This window comes from Cygnus olor, chromosome 1 (assembly GCF_009769625.2).
Source record: "Cygnus olor isolate bCygOlo1 chromosome 1, bCygOlo1.pri.v2, whole genome shotgun sequence".
NCBI classification, from domain to species: Eukaryota; Metazoa; Chordata; class Aves; order Anseriformes; family Anatidae; genus Cygnus; species Cygnus olor.
In genome coordinates, this window is record NC_049169.1 from 80178369 (window position 1) to 80201846 (window position 23478).

Here is a 23478-nt window from a genome sequence, read left to right on the forward strand (position 1 = left end):
CCAGGGTGGACAGCCTCCTCAAGCTGGACAGAGGCCAGTAAAAGCTCTGCACTCATGGCATGCTTCTAAGTCACTGTTGGATGATGATACTAAGATACTGCTAGTCGGTACTTACACTGCCTGAGAAGCAGAATTTTCCAGCCCTTATTAATATGCCTCAGTGTGACTCCTTGGATTTATGTGGCTATGGTCTAGGTATTGGTCTATTGTGGTAGGCAATGTTCCACCTACAAGTAGGTGCACTTAGCAGCCACCTATGTCAGCAGACTGCCGAGGATAGGGGGAAAAATGTGCCTAGCTGGGAAAAAGCCTGGCCTGAGCCAGAGACTGGTGCCAGCTGTATCTCCTGTTAGTCTTCATCTCCACTTACTGACACGAGCATTGAGCCCAGCTCTGTGGTACTTTCCTGTGAGTTCTTCCACCAGTTGGATTGTCCTGGTCCCCACTGCAGGATGTGTCATGGTTCAATTTCAACAAAACTGAGGAGTTTGCCTTGCCTCACAGTGGTGATGACTAACCCTACAAGGTGTGCTTTGTCTATTGTGGAGAATATAAATTCAAAATGTATTTAATTTTCCTCCAGAAAATGGTTGAAACATCTGTATTTATTTTTACACTGTACAGCTTCTGTTAGGTCTACAAGTCTCAGGGCTATCTTCAAGTCCACGGATCTATCTGTGTTCTCTGAATGGATGTCAGGAAAAATTGCATCATTACAATGGGGTTTCATGCCCTTTCCACTAGATATCAGTATGTTTTGGTAGAAAACATGTAGGAGCTACTTAGGGATTCATACTGTTTCCAGACTTGCCCTGAAACAATGAGCAACTCTGAGATGGAGTTTCTTTGACTGTTAAATGAGGGTAATATTTATTTCACTTAGAGTATAAAATGTTGGTTTGGAACTGGATCAAATTTATTAACAGGAACGTTGTTACTGTCAGAGAATTCTTGCGTTAGTGATTATAATAGCTGACAGGCTTGCAGTGGTATAATGAAGAAGCTTCTGAAAGTAGATGAAATTATAACTTTTTCACATGTAGAACAGCTTTGAGTGTCCTCTCAATTCCAATAACATTTTCTCCTCCAGCAATACTCATTAATGAACTTCACCTTAAAATCCATTCTACTTTTCATATTTCTTAATTTTATTTCTTGTTCACGCATGTTTGCATGCTGGTCATGACTTGAAGCAGCTTTTTGGGATTTACGTGAGCTTTTATCTTTTAGAGAGCTTACAGAGTGCCTTCTTTGTTCTCTTTTTGTCTTCCCTCTTCTCACCCCAGATCTTTCATCCTAATTTCCAATAGTGAACACTCCCCCCACCCCCCTTCTTTCCCGTCCTTGTTCCTTTGGACTAGTAACACCCTCATACCTGGGATTCATACCCTATCCATATCCTTGACTTGTGGTCATTCCCTTACAGCTGTAAATCACATTTTTAAAGTTTTATCCACCACTACACACAGATCACTCTGTTCTGCACTGTATTATTACTGAATCTATAAATAAGGAAATAAATCATTGATTTCTGGCTTAAGAAGAATATGGCATGGCATATGAAAATACATCAATTTTTAATTCATTTCTGAAGGTGACCCAGAAGCAAATGATCACAATGCAAGTAAAATAGAAATATGCATATAATACAGTCCCTGATGAAGTATTATGTTTTAAGAGAGTCTGTAGGATTTACGATTTCATATTTCTAATTCATGTATGTTCCATATTTGTTTTGAATTTAATATGCTGTAATTTCAGCCACGTAAATAAATTTGGTGGGTACTGCTGCCATCTCCTGGTCACTTTCTAAAGTTAAACACTGGTTTCAAAAAATTAACTCTTGTGATGTTTGAGCATTTCAAGGTCTTCGCTGTTAAAGATGAACTCAGAATTTCCATACATCTCAGCTTTCAGCACAGGGCCCTAGAAAACAGGCAGATTGAATTATGTGGTCAAAATCAAGAAGTGCTTATGTTTACAAATACAGTCTTTTGCAATTGTGAAAATGAAGGCTGGCTGCAGTCTGGTGGAACCTTTCACAAATGAGTTTGTCTATAGTCGTTTTTCCTCATTTCCCTTCCCCAACTAATACATTTATTCCTTTTATTTGCTTCTGTCAACATTTTTGCTTTAAACAAAGTCAGCTGGGTAAAATCTATTTAATCATTGAGATACGGAGTGAGGATGAGCTGGTTGAGCATCTTTGCTAATCTGTCCATGTTAATTGTTTTTTAATAGACTAAGTGACTTTCCATCTGCATCAGGGTAAATTCCACCACTCCAAATGAATGTCATATTTCTTAACTTTGTGCTTTTTAACATGTCCAAACCATCTTAAGACACAAAACTCATATGAAACAGCCTATAGCAATAATAGCATATAATGCAAACCTAAGGTATATACCCTCTTTGTTTCTTCATGTCTTTTTAGTATATTTACCTCAATTTGAATAATGAATGTGAAAACACCTCATGAAATAATTAAGTCACAGTTCTTATGCTAATTTAATTTACACAGACTGTTTTAAGCTGTGCTCTAAGCTGGTAGATATATGCAGGGTCTCAGAACTAGTACTGCTATCAATCTTTAATTTTTTGTTCCTGTGAACTTTAACAAGTTCATTTTTAACACTTATTGTTGCAGCGGTGTTTAGCTTCTCTTACTTTGCAACACAGGCTGACTAATTTTTAATGTTAAGTGATTTATTGACTCATGCATGAAATGAGAGGAAATACTTTGAAACTTTGCTTTCGTAGTATTGCTTTCAAATTCAGTGGAGTGAGTGTGCTACATTGTGGTGGAAAGTACGTGAATAAAATTAAATTCTGTCTGGTTACTCTGACGTGCCTAAAAGACTCAATTCACAAGGAGGAGTGATCAAAGGAAATGAGAACTCCCTTGTAATGCATAGTTGCTTTCATAGGTACTAGAGCAAAAGCACACAATTTAAGCAATTTTGATGATTATACTTCATACAAAAGCTGAACTGGTCAGACAGCTTCTCATTTCACTATTTTCTCTTTTTAAATTTAGCAATATGACTGGAAAAAAATAGCTGACATTATAAATAATAGGAAAAAGAGGAAATTTAAGAATGAAATTTATCTGAAGAAGGCAGGAGAAAACACAGCAAGTTGGTAAAAAAATAAAAAATATGTAAACTGTGGTGAATTTGATTAAATGCAGATCTGAATTTAATCTCATTGGCTTCTTCTGTGCCTTGGCTTCAACATAACACAGTAGCCACAAAACACATCAATGTTACGACTCATCCAATTTTGAGTAATGGGAGAGAATTACATCAATGTAGATGGAAAACACATCTCTGGTTGCAAGTTTCTGGAGGTGCCACGGAGGTTTTGTTTCCATTTCTTACTTTCTTGCAATGCCAGGCATCTGAAAAAAATTCAGAGACCCTCTCCCTTATCCTTCTCCCCACCCCTAATTTGCTAATAAGTGATGCGTAGAAAGGCAGTTATCTGTTCCAACTCTGAGCAGTCCTTCAGTTCTGATTGCCTTGCTACAGGTTGAGACTACTTACACATCTTTGTGCAAAAAAACATGATTGTGACGGGGAGTAGAAATATTCCCTGATTCTCTGAACAAGGTTTTTTTTTTTTTGTTTTTTTTTTTAGCAGAATCACTTGGAATGCTTCAGATGGACCCAGTAAGCTACTACCAACAGGAATTTTTCCCCTGGTTTCAAAAGAAATGATCAATTTAGACCATTAGCTCCCAGCAGCAAAGATTATCTTTCCGTGAGTTCATATGGTGCCTGCTGTGACGTTTTGGACACTGCCAAAGTCTTTATATGGCATATGAAATATGGAGAGAAAGTTCAGTTTTCAGTAGAGTTGATGCAGAGTATGGTGGCAAGGCATGATCCTTCCCAACTGTTACTAACTGCCTTCAACCAAGGCTTTAGTTGTTTATTTTGACAACCTTCAAGTCTGTCCTTTAGAGGGGACATGTGGGCAAACCAGTTCCTTGGGTGAACCGGGAAGAAAACTGAAGAACTCATCAGAGCCAACATAAGTCTGTTATTGAAAATTAGAAGTTGTTTGTTAAAGCTTGTGAAGCATGGTCCTGAAACTACCTCTTGAATAAGAAATATGGCTGGATGGATAATCTTTGAAAATAATGTGGGAAGACTGATTTCAGAATAAAAGATGAGTGAGAAGCTCTGAGCCTGAGTTCAGATAAGATAATGATGGGCTGTGGTTACTTGCAGTCACACTTCTTGAAATGGTGTGGGGAAATGTAAGGAATGTGAATTGGGCTGTACCGCTACATGCTCCTGCACAAAGAGGTCACATCTGGAACACAGCTCTCCGACTCTGGTTGTGTTTTTCAAGAGGATAATGGTGCACAGCTTTAGTTAAGATATTGAAGAGATCATAAGAGAAATGGAGTCTAGAGGACTTAGAAGTGGCCTCAAGGTGTTTTGACCTTAACATCATTTAACAGATTTGTTTGATTTCACTTGGGACAGCAGAGCTTTTGAGGAATAATGAAGGGAGGTTATGTGATGAGAGCTTTTGCAATGATAGAGCTCTTGCTCTCTACAGGAGAGATAAGACAATGGTATGTTGCTAAACAGATTCATAATAAAAGCCATTATGCAAGTATTGATGAAAACAGCTAAATGAAAAAAATATGAAGAATGAGTATTGTCTTGTTTACCTAATGCTTAGCCTTTCTGAACCAGTACCAACCTGATTATTTCAGCTTCGTGATGGGAGTTTATTATTGTTTAGATCCAGCATCTTTCCCATGGAGACAGTGTTTTGATCACTTGGAGAAAGACTTCATTACATGATTGTGAGGATGAAGATGATGACATTAAGGCCAAAAAGGAGGGGAAAGGAGTATAAAGAAATTAATCTAAATTCTGTAGTCTCATTTAGTTTCTACTCATCTGTCACTTTCTGCCATCGTCTAATTGTTGTGCTGCTTTGCAGCCAAGTGCAGCTTTTGTCTGGTGGTTTTCTTCCACAGAGGTGGATTGTATTTTCTTGCTTGTTAGTTAGTTGATATTTGTGTATAACGTGCTTCATAAAGCCCTCTATACCCTTGCTGTTGACAAGTTTAGTAGAGCATGCATGCTGTACTACATTCACGTAGGGGCGTTGTGTACACGTTGCTCTCTGCACAGTTGCTGTGGTAGGACACCTAATTGCAGGTGTTGTTAAAAGGATGCAGAAAAACAATTTGACTGCAGAAAAAGCACCACTAGCTTCAGGAGGAGTATTTCTGTATCAGTGTAAGACTGTGCCAGAGGTAAGCGGCCTCATTTTTGAGACCCAATGCAGAATTGCTGTCCTATGCTGCTGTCATCCCATGTATCTGTACCGTCCTCAGAAATGGATGAGATCTCTGCTCTGCAGCTCTCTGGATTGTGTCAGCATGCCCCAAAGTCCTTCTCCTGCCTCCTGGTGTTGATAAAAATGAATCACTGACCCCAAGTGACCAATTGTATATATGCATATACAGTACTTCTAGTTAGTGTAGCTATGCTACAGAAAGGATAGGTGTCTTTACTTGTGTGTATAAAAACCTTTCAATTTTAATGTAGCAACAAAGCCCTAATTTTTTTCTTTAAATAAAAATTTTAATTATACACATCTAAACATGAGTTCTTAGTTCTAATGGGTAACTTAGAGAATCTGCTTTGAGACGTACACCCCACACGTTTTTCTCTAAAGAATTGCTATTGCATTGAAATATTCAGCATTTGAAGGAATAATTATTTAAACAAATATACAGATAAGGATTCTATTGCCCAAAACCCCCAAACAATCTGTAGCTGAGGAGCTAATTGTGTTTACATTCTGCAAATAGATCAGATCTGTAAGGAATGGAATCATTAAAGAGCTTAGAGGTAAGTGGATAAATTCTGATTTCATTCTATCAAGAAACAATCCTATAAACTTAGAGGAATTACATATATTCATGGCAAGTATGACTTTAACCCATGGTTTATAATGTTCTTTTCAGTAACACTTGAAGACATCTTGTATGATTGGAGTCTTGCATTTGCACGCCCTGTGGTGGTATGCATAATTGACTAATGATGTCTGTAATTTGCTTGTGATTAATTCATTTGAAGCTATAAATATTCTGTATTAAATTATGCAAAAAGCTAGCAAGTTTTTTTACTGATTTATTGAAATCAAAAGTAATTCCTGTTTCTCTTTTTCACTAAACAAACCAAGAATTAAAAGAAATCAAATGTTATTTTCATGGGAAAAAATACAGAAACTGAAAATAATATAGGGATGCAGATTTCCTGCAGAATGAAGAATAGAAAAAGAAGAATATTTGTTTCTAACTGATGTTTAAAACCCAACTCTGTTAATATATTTACTAAATCATCCTATTAACATGGGTTGAAATCTGTTGTGAAACCAACAACATCTTGTGTCGTTTTTGGGGAGAGGTTTCAGGAGTTCTATATGAAACAAGATATACCTTGTATTTTCTTTTGCTTTTACATGAAATTAAATATTTTCTTTCTCAGAATGAAAAAAAATCTGAAAAACATTGATGAAATGATCAGGAATTTGATTAAGCTTTTTTTTTTTTCATTGTTTATTTAGTGGACTGACATTTTATTTTTGTTTGGTTTGAACTTGAGCTTACCAAAGCAGCTTTACTATGTAGAGGCTAGAGTTTAGCTGGATGGCTTTATTTTACATATGCTTAGCGATTATAGGACATCTTAATGTGTGATCTAGCAACCAACCATTAAGTCACCTGAGATTTATATTAAACCATGAATATTCCAGACAAATTTAGCTAAACAAAAATGGTTTATACATATCTGTGTTCATTAAACAAATGAACAGTTGAGAAGAAAATTCTGTAGTGACAGATTTGAAGAGATGCAGAGATTGATGAACTAACATCAGGAAGAAAAAGGTGACCCGATTAAACCTTAAGGAATATTTCCCCATCCTCCCTCTCTGTGCATCATTGCTTGTGCAGGTACATGCAAACCATAGTCAGGACTAAAGAGAGTTGCTCTCATGTGTTTTAGTTCCTCCTAAGTAACTTTTTGAAGAACTCCATGGTAATGTAGGATTGTTTTCAATAGGAATAAGATTTTACATTTAGTCATGTGGCCTTAGCTTTTATTAGGTAAAATCATATTTTAGTTTTTGGCATCTGTTGGTTAGAATCTCCTGAAGGACAAAGGGATGCAAAAGCAGTACTACAGTTGAGATCATAGATGTTCAGAGGTACTGCACATGTATGTGTGACAAGAAAATATCACCTTGTCCATGACCTTGGAAGCACCACAGTGACTGACTCATGAAGGTACAGGTGCTGAATACCAACAGGCTGTACAGCTGGAGGACCAAGGACTTCATTTCAGGCTGGCAACAAAATAGGGAATAAGAAATATGATATTTCAGATGTCTGAAATGCAAAGAAGCCGAGAGCAACAATATAGATAAGAGTTCCTTTTTCTAGCTGCTTGTAGCTTCCAGGTTTCAAATAAACCAAAAAGTAGAATGCATTTTTTGTATCAGGAAAAAAAAAACACTGCTGTAATTCCTAATGTTTTTCTAATCCTGTATTAGGTTATTTCTACAAGCAGATTTCACTTTGGGAGTAGGAGACAGTCTTTGCAGTACTTGAAGCTGTTTGGGAGGGGAGAAGGAAGAAGCTTCTAGAATTTCTAAAGAGCTATGTTCATGGGAATCGGCTATATAGTAGCTGGGTATTGAAGGATAATTCAGCTGTGAAAGGTTTCTGCCTGTATGCTTAAGATACTATATTTGAATGTGCAAGTTATAGGAGTAATTAATCTTTAAAAATACAAACAGAAAAAAAGATACTTCGAATTATTTCAAAGTTCATGATTTTTGCCATAAAGCTTTCAGCTTAAGTCCATGTCCTACCTAAATGTGCTAAACGAATAGCACTATTAGGAGCTTCAACAACAGTATGACATTAGAAAAATTACAGCACTAATTGGCACTGCTTTTACAGACCTTAATATTGCTACTTTAAGTTCTCATTGTTCTCTTAACAGTTACATTACAAATCTTCTGATGAATAGCTTTTTGTACAGAATTGTCACATTCTGCTTTGACAATTCATTTAATTTAATGGGTGTGTAATTCAGATAGGTTAACTCCAGAATGAAAGGGTCATTCTGAGAGTGTCTGCAACAGAAAACAACAAAGTAATTCCTTGCATCTTTTACAGTGAATCAGAAGATTTTTCATATCTATGGATGCTTAATAGGGAAAAAAAAATTGCCAACTGTAGGATCCATGTCATACACGTTACCTGTTAAATATAGCAATAACTTATTTAGAGGTAGTCTAAAAAAAGGTATTAGAAGTATGTATTCTTAGAGGGAGTATATTTTCAAAAATTCGGAAATCCTAATTTAAATCATAGTTTAATTGATCAGGTATTTGATTAGCTAGTGTATAATTCATGTTGTATTCTTAATGTTGCATAACCCCATGAATGATAATGAAACTAAATCAGTAAATTAATCTGTTTTGCATTGAATGACAAGACTGTAGAGTGTGATTCTATCATAAACTGAAGCAAGAAAAATATTCTGAATGTTAAATCAGCCTACTATGGAAAATCTAAATTTTTTTATTTTTTTTTTTTTAATGACAGAGTAGCAATTTGTAAACTATCTGTAGTAACCTCACTGTCCCTCCTAAAGAAAAAAAAATAGCATTTAGCAGATGATTAAATCTTATGTGGATAGGATACTGCAACGTATTAGAAAATGGTTGGGAAGATGTTAGTTCTGCCATCAGAAAGATGAGGACAAGATGCTCGGTCAGCCCCTAAAGCTCTCCAATGCCCCCTCTTCAACTGTCTGTGCACTTTGGTTGTTTTTCTTGTTGCAACCCTCTAACCACCCGTGAAGGCCAGCTCCTCACGTTGCTGTCTGTAACTTTTGTCAGCTTTTCACATTACGAGCTGTCACCCAAGCAGAGCTACAGGCTGGGAGATGAGTGGCTGGAAAGCTGCCTGGCCGAGAAGGACCTGGGAGTATTGGTTGATAGTCGGCTGAATATGAGCCAGCAGTGTGCTCAGGTGGCCAAGAAGGCCAACAGCATCCTGACCTGTATAAGAAGCAATGTGGCCAGCAGGTCTAGGGAAGTGATTGTCCCCCTGTACTCGGCTCTGGTGAGGCCGCACCTCGAGTACTGTGTTCAGTTTTGGGCCCCTTGCTACAGGAAGGACATGGACGTGCTTGAGCGAGTCCAGAGAAGGGCGACCAAGCTGGTGAGGGGTCTGGAGAACAAGTCTTATGAGGAGCGGCTGAGGGAGCTGGGGTTGTTCAGCCTGGAGAAGAGGAGGCTCAGGGGCGACCTTATCGCTCTCTACAGTTACCTTAAAGGAGGCTGTAGAGAGGTGGGGGTTGGTCTATTCTCCCACGTGCCTGGTGACAGGACGAGGGGGAATGGGCGAAAGTTGCGACAGGGGAGTTTTAGGTTGGATGTTAGGAAGTACTTCTTTACCGAAAGGGTTATTAAGCATTGGAACGGGCTGCCCAGGGAGGTGGTGGAGTCACCACCCCTGGAGGTCTTTAAAAGACGTTTAGATGTAGAGCTTAGCGATATGGTTTAGTGGAGTACTTAGTGTTAGGTCGGAGGTTGGACTCGATGATCTTGAGGTCTCTTCCAACCTAGAAATCTGTGTCTGTGTCTGTGTCTCCTTGAATTTTCTCATGCCACATCCAGCAATTTGTCACACCCTGTTAGCCTGGCCCCAGGGCAAGGTCTCAATAGCAGCCTAGTCATCTGCCTGCAGCCCTAACACAGTGTCTTAGCCAGCATGTCACTACCTGCAGCATAACTTGCTTGCTTTGATAGCATCATGAAGGATCAACTTGTTTTTAATTTCTCCAACGTTCACTTCAGTTTCAGTAATGCCTAGTAGGTGAGAGTATAATTAACTGCTGGCTGTAAAAGGTATAGGTATGTGCTAGAGCATGGTGGAAACTGTTTAAGAGGGACCATAGCATTTATTTATTCTGCATGGTGAAAGCCCTGTGTGTACAACAGGGCCATTCTGCAGCTGAAGCCAGTGTGCTCTGCAGCAGCAGGACCTGGATGTAGCAACTGTTTTCTGCCTTTCTTCCATTCCACTCCCAGCTTCCTGGGGTGCAGTTCAGACTCCAGCTTTGGCTGCTCCCCAGCCTGACATTGTGAGGTAGAGCTCACTGAAGGGGGAGGGCAGCAAGTATCCAGAGGGTAAGTTCTACATAGGCAAGAAGATGGAAAACTCCCAAATGTCAGTCATCCAGCTTACAGACTTATTCAGGAGAAATGTCAACCTCTACAGCAGTGGAATCTGATTGGGGATGTAGGCAGCTCACTATTTTTAATTCAGCTCAATGCTAGGAGATGCAGTGCTAGATGTCTGCTAGAAATTTTCAGAGCTGTCTCTGTGACTCTGGGAATTAAATAACAAAACCTAGAAGGTGAAATTCTTGAGAGAAATTGTATGTGGGAAGTGAATGCCATAGTAAACCCTGCTCTAGCACAAGAGCTGCAGTGGACCCAACCATAATGACAGGTGGCCATCTCAGAGTTACAGCATGTGATGATGCAGTGGTGTTTCTTAATATATCCCTAACACAATTGTGTTCCTGACTGGGATGCTCTTCCTATTTGCTATTTATTATAGTATTACATGTCGCTTTATTTAGAAGTGTCTCTCTAGTCCCATTTTGCAGCGTTGAGCATTTGTTCTGCTTCTAAAGTATATTCCAAATGAAAAATGGAAGTATAGCAAATAAAAAATTGAGAGACTCTCTGAAGATTTTGAGCTTAAATGTATGGAATAGTGAAATAATAGTTTCAGAATAAAAATGGAGGAGTTCATTACAAGGTAACCATAAGATCAGGCTAATGTATTCTGTATCTCATAAACAGTGAACTAAGTGGTAGTCTGAAGTTTCTGGTGTCTCTTCAGTGTGTGTGCATAGGGATAGATAGTAGATTGTTATGATAAAGATTTGGGGAACGTTTGACTTGGAATTTATATTTTAGCTGATGGTCTGCAGTTTTTACGCTGTCTTTGGGAGATCTTTTTATGAAGCCTGAAAAAGAACATTGTTTCTGAGAAGTCCTATCAGTTCAGAGTTCAATCTGATTACACAAACAGATAATCACTAAAACTTCTTTTATGTCATTGAGAACAGGTGTTGGTAATAGAGCTACTTCAGAGGTACCAAAGATTCAGTGAATTCATCATGCTTTAGCTAATTTCCTCATTTCAGAAGGGAATACTTGCAGGTTGTTTTATTTTTTAAATGTTATTCCATTATGTGGTGATGGGCTTTATGTGTATATAAGTATAATTGAAACTTTAAGTATATGTCAGAGTTATATCAGCTGGAAAAATTACTAATGAAAATTAACAGGAAAATGTGCAAGAACCAAAGGGTCAATGTGCAGACAATGCATGGGAAAGTTTCCTAAAAATAAAGATGCTATTTCATTTTTGAAAGTGTAGAGAGCTTTCTTCTTCAAGAGTCTGAGGAATTTATGGTATCCAATTTTTGCTACTGCCTTTTTATGCATTTGCATTTAGATGATTTTTATTAAACAGTTAAAAAAAAAAAAATCATACCAGCACAATTTCTGTAGGTAGTTTTCCTGTTCAATTGTTATTTAAAGCAAAGATGACAAAAGTAGTTTGAGCAATTTCAGTTTTTTATTTTTAAGAAAATAAATAAACAAACAAAAAAAAAAAAAACAGAAAACCGAGGGATCTAATTTCTTAATGCTGCCTGTGTTGCTGTTAAAAACATGTCCTACACAATGACAGCTTATGGGCTACAACATTTCTGTGAAACAACAATACTGAAACCTAAATGTGAATGTTCTAAGGATTTCTCTGCATAGGGGCTGATGTAAGGGAAACAAGGACCTACTTCATGCTGGTCACTTGTGCTTTCTCTTTGTTAAAGCCTTTGTAACAATGAACTGTGTAATTTGAGTTCAAAAACGTAAGTGAATTATTTTTTCTCCTATGGAATCCATGCAGGCCAATTCTGTTTGTTCAGAGGTAAAATAAAAAAAAAATGTTTTACAACTATGTTAATGCCATTTTATTTTGTTGATATGGCACAGTGCAGCACTATATATATATATATATATATAATATAAATACCCTTAGTTTCTCAAGAATATAATTTGGGTATTAAGTGGTGCATACTGGGAAGGGGGTGTTGATGCAATTTACAATTGCATCTCTTACAAAAAAATAAAGTATGGATTTAAAAATAAAAATACAAGGAAATGCAGGAGGGGAAGCATTTTATTTATTCTGGAATAGGTGCCAACAGATCTAAGGACAAGAACAACAGGTAGAAGTTTAAGAAAATAACCTTAATGGTCTAATTCTTTCAAGGTATGATATAATACAATCAGAATTAAGAATAATCTGAATTAAATTTGTCAAAGCATGGAAATACGGAAAAAAGGTCTACAAGTGAACTTGGTTTAACTTTGCCCTTTACTAATGATGACAGTAATCTCACAGTTTGGTTTCTCTGATCTTAGATTAGACTGAATTAATTAAAAAAAAAATACAACACACTTTTTAAAAGATGTCCATCATGATCTTTTTACTATATGTATTTTCCTACTGAAATAGCCTTTAGGCATTGCAGAAATGCAAATAATTAATAACTAGTATTACTAAAATATGAGGCATAGAAAAGTCTGTCATACAGTTAATTTTGTGCAAACTATAATTACAAGATTTTAACACTGATTATAATTACTTGAGCATATGGCAAGAAATAGGTAATAAAACTGTTTTTAATTGTGGTTTAATGAGTTTCTGGATGGTCTATACCATTTCCATGAGGATGCTAAAAATTTATATAGTGAGAATGAGAGAAGGAAAAATTATATAAAAATTCTGTAGCTTGGAAATATTTGTATCATTAAAATAAAATACAATTTGAGAATATTTCATCATTTTAAAAATATCTTCAGGTCATCTTTAGTGCTGCATTCTTCAAACAAAAGGGAAGGAAGTTCTTGTATAGATTGGGTATGTTTAGACACTTGTGGGTGGTTTTGTTTCCCTTAATATTTTGCAAGAAAAAATCTGTGAGATAGAAGGGAATCCACTACTTTAAATATATATAAATATGTGGAGACTTTCCTCTTGTGTTTGTCTTTTTTGACGAATTCTGGCAGTAGTAAAACCTCACCTGAACCCTTCATATTTGACTCTTGCTACAGCTTTTATACAGTTCCTTTGTTGTCTGAGTCCATAATTATCCCAGCGAGCATTCTCCGAAGCCTTGTTACAGTCTTCTGTACTCTACAAAGTCCTATCTGCTGCCATAAGGCATTGTTAGCGAAGGGCTGTGATCATATGGGCTTGCAGTTGTTCTTCAGAAATGTGCAACATGCAGGACGGAAATAGATCTTGTGTCTTAGCATATCTTTGTACATTTTTTTTTTCTTTTGGAAGAAATGAAGCAGCTTTTTCAGTTTTAGCCGAAGGGGCATAAGGATGGATATACAGTGGTGTATGTATACTCCCAAACTGAAACTTACTGGTGGCGCTCAACTGAACACTGGGGATATAAGTCATCTTTATTTTATCTTCTCTGTATGATGTATACCACCAAGCCTGTTGTAGCCTATTCAGTTCCTTGCCGTGAACCTGTGTTGGCTTCTGTACCCAGCCAGCACCCTGATACGTGGTAGCTGAAATCCTAGTCAATGGAATATTTTTCATTACAGAGTTAGAAAACCATTCTCTACTCAGCCTGGAATGCTCAAACAAATAGTTTTTCATTAAAATTACATTTTGCACTTTCCTCCCTACCTACGATGAAAATAGTGTTAATGAGAAAAAACATTTACTTCAAGACACATTATTATATGAGATTCTACTGAATTATTTCATCATGTAGTTTTTTCATCCTTTCTTTCTTACAGATGGAGTGTTTTTTTTTTTTTCTTTTTTTCTCTGTCTACTGACTTGACTGGGAATAATATTTCTTTCTTTAAAAAAAAAATCTGTATTTTTAAAACAAGTAAATGACTTTTAGCGTATGTCTATAACCAGCTCTTAAAGTTTCAAAATGGTTTGTCAACATATCACTGCCATGCTTGTCACAACCTCTCTAAAGCTGTTAGAATGAGTCAGAGAGCGATTTTTCTGCCAGAGGAGCCTGGCAGTGACTACAAGCCTAGTGATACTTCTGCTGTGCAGAAAATTATTATTGATGGTGGTAAGGATAAGCCTGATGAGGGAAAAGATGTTGGGCTGAGCAGTGACAGGGGGAGGTGAACGGTTTGAGTTTTGTCACTGAGCTGATGCTAGTCATGTCCAGCAAAAAAAGAATACCTCTTTATAGGACACCTAGTACTAAAATTGACAGTCTTAATCCTATCCCTGTTTTTTCCTTGCCATTTTCAACTATTTTTCTGAACAACCTATTAATTGTATTAGAGTGTGTTGATCAGATGGTATCAAAAGATAAACTTCAAGCTTGTTGCATATGGATGGGAAGTTTCCCAAAGACCATGAATGATTATCTTAATATAATGGGACAGTAAATACGTAAGATAAAAACTTCTAATGTTTTTCCATAGCCATGTAGTCTACTGGTGGTTTTCTTTTCTACTGAATGTAGTATACTGTTCTTTTCTTTTAATTCCCTTTTGTTACAAGGAGCTCTTTTCTTCTCTAAGGTTATCTGTTCTGTGGCCAGCTTCTCAAGTGCTAGCTTCATATTGATCTCTGTTTTCAGCAGAGTAGGCTCTAAAATTTCTGTAGATCAAATATTATACACATGGATGTATGGGTATGTCTATTAGAAAATCAAAGCCAACAGTCTTTGTGAGGCTCAAGAGTATTGCTTCAAAGTATGTACTTGAAAGTAGCCATTGCTGTTGGTATGCTCTTAAATGTTGGTAATAAATTCACTCTATGGATCTTGGTTCCTGAAATTATTGCCAGGTGCTGTAGAACCTTTCACTGTTTTGGTGAGACATTAGTGTGTTTCATTCATGTGTAGTATAAGAAGTCTACATTGTGCTGCATATAAAAGCACCAGGCTGACCCATTGTTTTCACCCCCCTGAGAGGGTGGCAAGGGGGTGGAGAGTAGGAGGTGCTAAAAGGATTAAAAGAAAAAAAAATGTAAAAATTGATTTGTACTTCTTTGTTACCATGTAGATACTAAGGCTATGTCTGCATTAGCAAACTAAATAGGGTTAAAATGTAGTATGAGCATTGGCATGTGACTTGTTCATTTTGCTGAACTGTTGTTAAATTGTTGCGATGATGCATGGTGTGATTTTTGGTTCAGGCCTACTTTTATTTTTCCAGAGACTGCCTGAGAATCTTTTTGGTTGTTACCATGGTCTGGGGCTGTTCCTGGGGTCAGTGTGGCTGCTGCTATGGTGTCTGAACAGCGTGAGGAGGAGAGGGCCCAGGAGCTTAGCGCAGTGGATGTGAGTAGTGCTGCATGGGGCTGAAGAGCCTCTATACAAAACATGGACACAAACCAAACATATTTAGTTTTGATCCTGTGGCTAGGTGTTGCCGTTTGGGATGCTGTGGTGTAACCCTGAGTGTTGGTAGACTGAAGTTGTGGAAGAAGTCGGAAGCAGATCACTTTTTTTAGGTTTTAAAAATAATTTTTCATGTAGAGTAATAATCCTTTTGGTATTGGAGGTAGAGGAAGCTTGATGTGTTTGGGCATGTAATGAACGTGACACACATGAATTCATTTGTAACATCTCTCTATAGGGAGACTTGTATTGAGGGCAATGTCCCCAAACGTCTGTGGGGAGATGATCTTGATCTTATTTTTTTGTATCTGTTTTTTCTCCACACCTAACAAAATTTCAACTAGTACTGAAAGCGAGGGGCATTTACAGTAAAAGGAACTTGGTGGAGGGGGGAGAAGATGCACTAAGCAACCAAAAACCTCTTTAACCAACTACTTGCACTTACCTACACAATATCTGAATATCTCTTGAGCTGTGTCATGAGCATCAGATTAGGAAGTCATGCCCTCCTGTAAGATTAACTGCTCTTGTACAGCCCCTCACAACAGGTGTTTGCAATACCCCAGTTCCAACAGGTTGTTAAACTCCAAGTCAAATAACCCTAAAGTGCTGCCTGAAATTAGTCAGGCTAAATTTGTTAAATCTAGAATTGTCAAAGCAGCTGAAGTTTTTGCACCTGAACATTCTTCCCCCCCCCCCCACTTTTTTTTTAATTTAAGAAAAAAAAAAAGAAAACCCTACAACCAAACAAAAAAGCAAAACCAAAAGCATAGCTGAGGAACAGCAATTCTTGTCATTATGTCATGTTGTCTGTGCTATGGGTTCCTCCCATCCCATTTCACCTGCAAACTCTCTGTGCTAATTCACACCTTGACCCATCACCCCACAAATGGCAGAAGCAAAAATAAATGCTGACTTTTAATGCAACCTGTGCTCCTTTCACTCTGTCCTATATTCTGACCTAGAGTAAACCATTTCAGTTCACCAAACCGGCAGAAATCTAACCTCAGCTAATGTTTTTGTTAGCTGTTTGGCTTAGCAAATTGAAAGAGCTCATCACAGAAGCTGACAAGTGCCAGGAAGTGATAGAAAGGCAGGACTGCAGCAGCGGCTGTTAGCCTGCCTTCAGCTGCCAAGGAAGCAAAGCCTGGAAAGAGACAGTAATGTGTTCCTCTCCCTGTCTATTAGCAAATCAGGGTCTTCTCGCTGTGTTATAGATTTTTTTTTTAGTTAGTTGACACATTTTTCAGTCCCATCTCTGATGTACAAAGACTGGAAAAATCTCCCCCTGAAAAAAAAAAAGGCATAAAAACGAGAATTTCAGTGACCTGGTTCCTGATCTTGCAGAGTATTTGGCAATATTTCAAACTCGCTAGGTAAGAACAATGCATATTTAGGTGATATATAGGTATATATGTACTTATTAGGCTGTGCTTTCTTGAAAGCATGGTTTGTGGATGAGACTGAGATATTTTAAATAAGGTTCTGCTTCTCTCTCAGGCAGTACGTGACATAAGGTACGTGAATGATGTGAAACAAATAAAGTGCTACTTAGGATTGCATCCATTGGAGATAATAGATAAATCTTTGCTCTAAGCCCCATGACATTATTTCAATTCAACAGTAAACATATTTTCAATTTTAAAATGAACTTCAGGGGAATCTCTAGCAGATGCAGTCTCTTAGCTACTTGAGGGATCCAAACAACTAATACAAAGCCTTATGAAAAGCTGTTTTACAAAACTGGTTCTTCCCAGAAGAGAGGGAGAACATTTGTTAAGATACGAAAAACAAATATGTATGAAAAGCTTATTTTATTCCCTTTCGGTTAGTCCTTGTCATCATTACATTTGTGAATTGTTAAGGGGCCATCTAGTTCAGTGGCTTGGCTGTTGCTCTTCTGTTGATACCGTTTTAGGGGTACAACAGTCCCTCTAGGTGAGTTATTGAAAAACACGCTTCTGATGTTTTTTAATACATTTGTTGATTAACAGTCTTTGATCAAGCGTATACTACAGTGTTTCTTTAATATTACATATAAATCTGACAAGATATTTGGTAAGCAAGTGTTCATGGAAGTTTATTTTTGGAAGAAAATAAACTCTGTGTTTCATGTAGAAGTTTACCTTGCTTGAGATTTTGCAAAATCTGCGTAGCAAAAGTGACAGCTCTGTAATTTAGGTAGTACCCAATTTTCACCATTGGTACTGTTTGCATTAAAACCTTACAAGGACATTTTAATTCTATTTATAGAGATGTTTCTTTTTATAAAGTGCAAAAAGTCATGATATAGTCTAGTAGAGTATAACAGAAGAAACATTTTTGCTGATAACAGAAATGACACTCAGATGTGATTAGCTTTGATTTCATCAGGGTTATGAGTAAGGAAATACTCTGGTATGTGTTAATGTATACCAGGAAGTCGTTAGTATTAAAATTCCTGTATCCTGTGTTCTTGTCAGTATGGCCTGTTACAAAACCAAATATTTATTTGAGGAATGTTCATGGGGGAAAGAAAATAATATTCATTCTGTTTCATGAAAAAGGACTGCATGTAGAAGACATCTTAAAGCTGATCTTCCTTTGTCCTTGCAAATTTTCAGTGGAAAGCTGGTCTATGGGATGAAGGCCTGGGGACAGCTGCACCAGATACCCTGAGAGGTATGGCTCAGTGTCCCAACCCTGCCAGTGGAACAGGCCGTGCGCCCTGCACCTCTCCTGCTGCAGGGCAAATTACTGTCTTTGAAGTTGTTTGTGGAAGGGAGTTGGACATGACTCAAGGTTTTGTACCAGCGTAGGCAAGGTGTGCAATGTGCTCACTGCCACTGAGTTACTCTTTGGGGACTTCAACATCTTGCAGAAGGGTGGGAGGAGAGAAAGAAAGGGGAGGGGGGAGAAGACATCTGATGGTGATAATGTCTTTCGTTAGCACAGCTAAATTTGCAAGGTGTCGTTGTTCAGCACCCTCATTGCCAAATACACCATGCTTTTCATCACTCTGCTGCGACGTAGCAGATTTCTTTGTACAAACAACAGGCTCTGCAGATGCAGTCAAACAGCAAATGTGGTCTTAGGAGGGATATTTATACTCATAATTTTGTACTTCTAATAGAAAGGAATAGCCTTGTTGCTGCCTGGTGAAATGTTATCTACAATGTACTTCTTGGTTTTAAGAAATCAATTCTAACTTGAAGAGTACTTTGTTTATTTTTCTATAGTTTGCACATTACAAGAGGGGAAAAAAGTAAATTGTGCAGAAGATGAAAACTGATTTTGATGGCTTTTGCATTGTCTTGTTTCAGGAAGAACAATCGCTTCTCATTTAAATGCTTGATGGCTGAGGGAACTGGGAGACAAATATCTTAGAAGATGGTATTCTAGGGAAATTCTAAAATGAAGTTTTAAATTGGAAAATCAATATTTATAAGGGCCCTTAGAAAAATGCATCAGAATCTATGCAGTCTGAGATTATATTATGGGCCCTACTTAAACATAAATTGAAGTTAACTAAATTGAGATCTTTTTGTTGGTTGAAAGGGTTGTTGCATTTCAGTCTTCCTGTGTATAATGGTTCATCAGGTAGTCACTTGAGACTTGACAGACTGAGGCAGAAAGCTTCAAGAAGCATGCAGGAGCATGTTTGCTTCTCCACTGGAGTGTTGTTCCAGTCTCAGTGAAAGAAAAATCAGTTATCTGTTACACATAAGGTAACTCTGCTGACTCATCCCTTGGGCAGCTTTGTGCAAGATACCTTCCTGTTAAAAAGCCAGTAATGAAAAAATTTATTTTTAAATTTGAGGAATTGTAAGGATTTGGTTAGGGAGAAAGCAAATTCAGTTGCAAATTTAGAGAAATTAAAATTGCAAGTTTGATACCAATTTAGACTTTAGAAATTATCTAAGTAAATAAAAATATTATTCCTGATGTTTCTAAATACTTTAGCTTGATTTTAACCTTTCTATTTTGTGCTTTCTCTGCATATTAAATTGTGCTTTCAAAAGAAGTCTTACAAAATAAAGAATTCTTTTAAAAAACATACAGTTGGTGGTTGCTTTATCTTCAGGAACTCAAACTATTTTGTTTTCTGGGATAGATATTTTGACTTCTAAATTAATTCTTAATTCTGTGTAGATTCAAAATTTAAAATGGAATCAGCTGAAGGTAATATATTCTGTTTTCATGTCTGCTACTTAACATGTTTATGTGCAAATCTAATGTGAAATAACTCTTTAGGCAATTGTGCTGCAGGAATGGGTCTTGGATTGTTAAGGTTCCACAAACTAAACATCATTTAAAAAGGGAAATGCCATCCTTTCATTTTTTAGGCAGATAAATTGCATTTATATCAGGCAACTCTCTTGATCTTCTGGACTTGGTGAAGCCTCGTATGAAATATGTTTTATTTTGTAACATGGTCTGGTAAAAGTGTGAAGCAGAGTCAGTGAATAAGTGATTTTGAAGAAAGGGCTAGCTGCTCTTATTTAAATTCACCAGAGATTAGGAACTAAAATTCTTTGCAAATAAACAGAATTGTAATAAAAATAACTTGCTATAACTTTCCTTTTCCTTGAGAGACCCATTGGGCTTTCTACTCAGGTTTTAAAAAAGCAAATTACTTAGTACTGTTGTTTTCCATAACAAATGTATGTGACTTACAAAATAAGTGACTGTCACAGACTTAAAATGAGGAAAAAATCAAGGTGCAGGCATAGGCAAAGGGAACGCTCTAGACATCTCAGCAGAGTACTGGCACAGCCAGGTAAATGCATAGGACAAAAACGCACTAGGTTGCTGCACAGGCAGAAGAGGAGAAGACCCATGGGGGGAGGAGAGCAGCAGGTTATAAAGAGGGGAATGATAATATTTAGCTTGAGGTCTGCCCAAGGTGACTTTTAGGGACACAGAGAACAATTTTGATTTACCTTCTGAAACAGACCATAGGGGAAATTGTCTGTTGGAAAGTGTTCCAGAGGAACTGCTTCTTGTACGAGAGATGAGTTTTTCATCATGTTCTTCTGCAGGCTATGGATTGGGGTTACAAATGGTTTGAAGTAGGGAAAGTTATACGTTTAACCCAAGCACTTCTCCATCTTAGGTCCGCAAGAAAAGAAGCTTTTTCCAGAAAAGCACAGCACAATTTATTCAAACTAGACACTAGTTTATTGAGAGAAATTTTATGGACAAGCTGAAAATATTGTTTAACAAATAACGTAACAGTAAGAATAATACTGAAAATGTAAGACTATTGGGAGAAATCTTGCTGTTAAATGAAGAACATAATTTCATGATTGAAGTGGTCATAAAACTCCTCAAAGAACACTTTATAGCTCTGATTAATATAATTTATTTAATTAAAAAAATATAATAGAAAAGGCTACGGGAAAATACCTTGGAAAATAAGCCATCTCTGAAGAGTTCTCCAAGCTGTTAGCAGGAAACCTGTTAAAGGACCCAGAGGTTTATAGACTGGTAAATGAGTGTTACCAGGAGGTCTGTTCAGTCTGCAGGAAAGGCTGAAAATAACACGATGTCTCCTAGTGCTGTGTCTGCTTTTCAGAGAGAAACTCAGCCAAGGTGAGGCCAGAATACCAGCTGTTTCTGAGGTAGCTACTTTTAAAGGGTTCCTTTGTCATCTCTTGGAGCTTTGTTTTGTTCTGTCTTGTTTGGTGTTTGAGGCCAGACTCAGAGATCAAGCATCCAATTCATGTGGTGTAAAAACAAAACCTGAATAATTTATATTTTTAGGTAAACAACATTGAATAGGGAAAAGTGTGGTCTGAACTGTAGTAAATAATGTTTGGGGTTTTGATTAAATGAGAAAAATGTTTCTTCATTACAAGCAGAATTCTACCTGACACATTGCGTGTTTCATCTGGTGCACAACAAGAGTGGGCTAAGTTCACAAGCATGCTGTGTCATTTCCCTTTTATGCAGTAGTCTGGAAATTAGCATGCTCACCAAGAGTGTGAGAAACCAAATTGCATTACCTCTCTGCTGCTGGGAATTTGATACTGCATCCCTCTTTCTCCCAAAGAGGATACTAGAATCATCAGGCTGTTTGTTTTTTCTGAACGCTTGTCATTTCCCTTTGCATAGTAAGTGAATATTACAGTGGTAGCTGAAATCTGTTTTTCAGATGACTATCCTGAAAATGCACTCTGAATAAACTAAGTACTAGGGATTAGGAAATCCTTCTCAAATATTTGATATCCAAATTTAAATGCACTTTACCTTCATTAAAAGCAGGAATGTGAACCAAGTTTAAAGCACTGATAACAGCACCCTGGCATGGATATCAGCACCCAACATGTTGGCTTAGGCTTGTCCTTGGGAAAAAGGGAGGTTTGTATTTAGATCTGCTAAGTGGTAGACAGAGTCTAAGCCCATAATGACATCACCTGAAGTTGAATTACACTAACCTGAATTATATTTTAAGTGAGCATAGCGTATTTTTTTTTTTGCCCTGCTCTTCTCTACACAGAATGAAATTACTTAGCTCATCTAATATCACTTGTATGAAAGACATCTAAATAATGCTTATCTGCAGCTAATGTCCTCATTAAAATGGTGACAAAAATACCCTAGCTAATGTTGGTTTTGGATGCTCTTTTTTTCCAAAAACCCCAAAGTTGCTGGCTCCCATATGTGTTTGTGTAACTTAATGGTGTGAGTAAATCTTTCAATATATCAGCATAAAAATCAGTAAGCAAACAGATCATAATATACAGCAGGATAATAGTCTGGAAAAAAATCTTATATCCAGGCTAGAATCTGAAGATCCTCCTTTACCATTACAAGTATGGTTACAGCCAAGGCAGTTCTGTAGCATTTCGTCTGTTGGGTAGAAACTCGTTCCCAAGATGCATTACCTAAAGAGACACTAAAAGTAATGAAACGCTTCCTGGTGTCATAGTTGTAGAATTTCTTTTCAACAGGCATGATCTGAAAAATAGAGTCCTATTGCCACCTACGATGTCTCTTGATATAATTTAGGAGCTGGCATGTATCCACATATTGGGAGGCTTGTATTATTTTCTGGTTTAGTACATACATCATCCAGTTGTACTCTGAAGCTCTCTGTTTTCAGTCCTTTTATGTTGCTAGTCTTTCTACCTGCTAGCCTCCATTTAGAAATTTAAGAAACAAAAGATCCTTTGTAATTAATACTTACAAAACGTGGTTCTTTCTATGAAATATTTTGATTTTTAAATCCTGGACTGTGTAGATATCAATGTTTCCAGTTTTGTCCACATCAAAGCTCTCAATAGTGCCTTAGAACTTCATAATCTAGGTTTTTGCTAAAAGTGGCACCTGTTTAGGAAAATGATAGAAGCCCAGAAAAAAAAAAAAAAAAAAAAAGGTGTTCCTAAGCGAATCCGTTAATTGATAAATAGCACTTTTCTTATTATGCCTGGGTAAACAGGTTTACTCATTCAGATGGAACTAACATCACGCATGAACTATGGGACAATGTTTTGGCAAGAAATGAGGCTTGTCATCTGATTTCCAATAAAGATTTGAGGTGAAACATTGTATGATCACTTAATCTTGTTAAACGTAGCACAAAACACTAAGTGTATTAGAGCGTGTATTTAGATGATAACAAATCCTGCTGTTAGACCTAATAGAAAACAGTCCTTTCCCCACCCAGCACAACTCTTAGAAGGAATTCCTTCCTGCTTCGGAGCTATTTATTCTGCCTTTGTTGTTGGCCATGGTGTATGTTGATACATATCTTTAGTTGTTTGGATTTAGATGTTTGCATTTATTTATTAACATGACTTTTAAAAATATATAAATTGTTATGAAGTATGAATATAATATAAATATTATATAACATGTTGTACAGTATATAAAATATAGTTATGTAAAATGCATGTAATATAAACTAAAAAATATACTTAGTTATATAGAATAATGATAACAATTA

At 37.0% G+C, this 23478-nt stretch overlaps 1 protein-coding gene and 2 long non-coding RNA genes across 3 annotated transcripts in view; all 3 read left to right on the top strand.

Annotated features, from left to right (window-relative positions):
* LOC121074372 overlaps window positions 1-8368 on the top strand; it is a 59498-nt gene extending 51130 nt beyond the window's left edge. Inside the window, exons 2-3 of the long non-coding RNA XR_005822296.1 lie at window positions 6002-6057; window positions 7591-8368. This is a non-coding gene — a long non-coding RNA (uncharacterized LOC121074372). The remainder of the gene's footprint in view (window positions 1-6001; window positions 6058-7590) is intronic.
* ROBO2 (roundabout guidance receptor 2) overlaps window positions 1-23478 on the top strand; it is a 1087423-nt gene that overhangs the window by 76244 nt on the left and 987701 nt on the right.
* LOC121074378 lies at window positions 16525-19413 on the top strand. The gene is made up of 4 exons (XR_005822297.1): window positions 16525-16708; window positions 16799-16924; window positions 18152-18209; window positions 18851-19413. It is a non-coding gene; the product is annotated as an uncharacterized LOC121074378 (long non-coding RNA).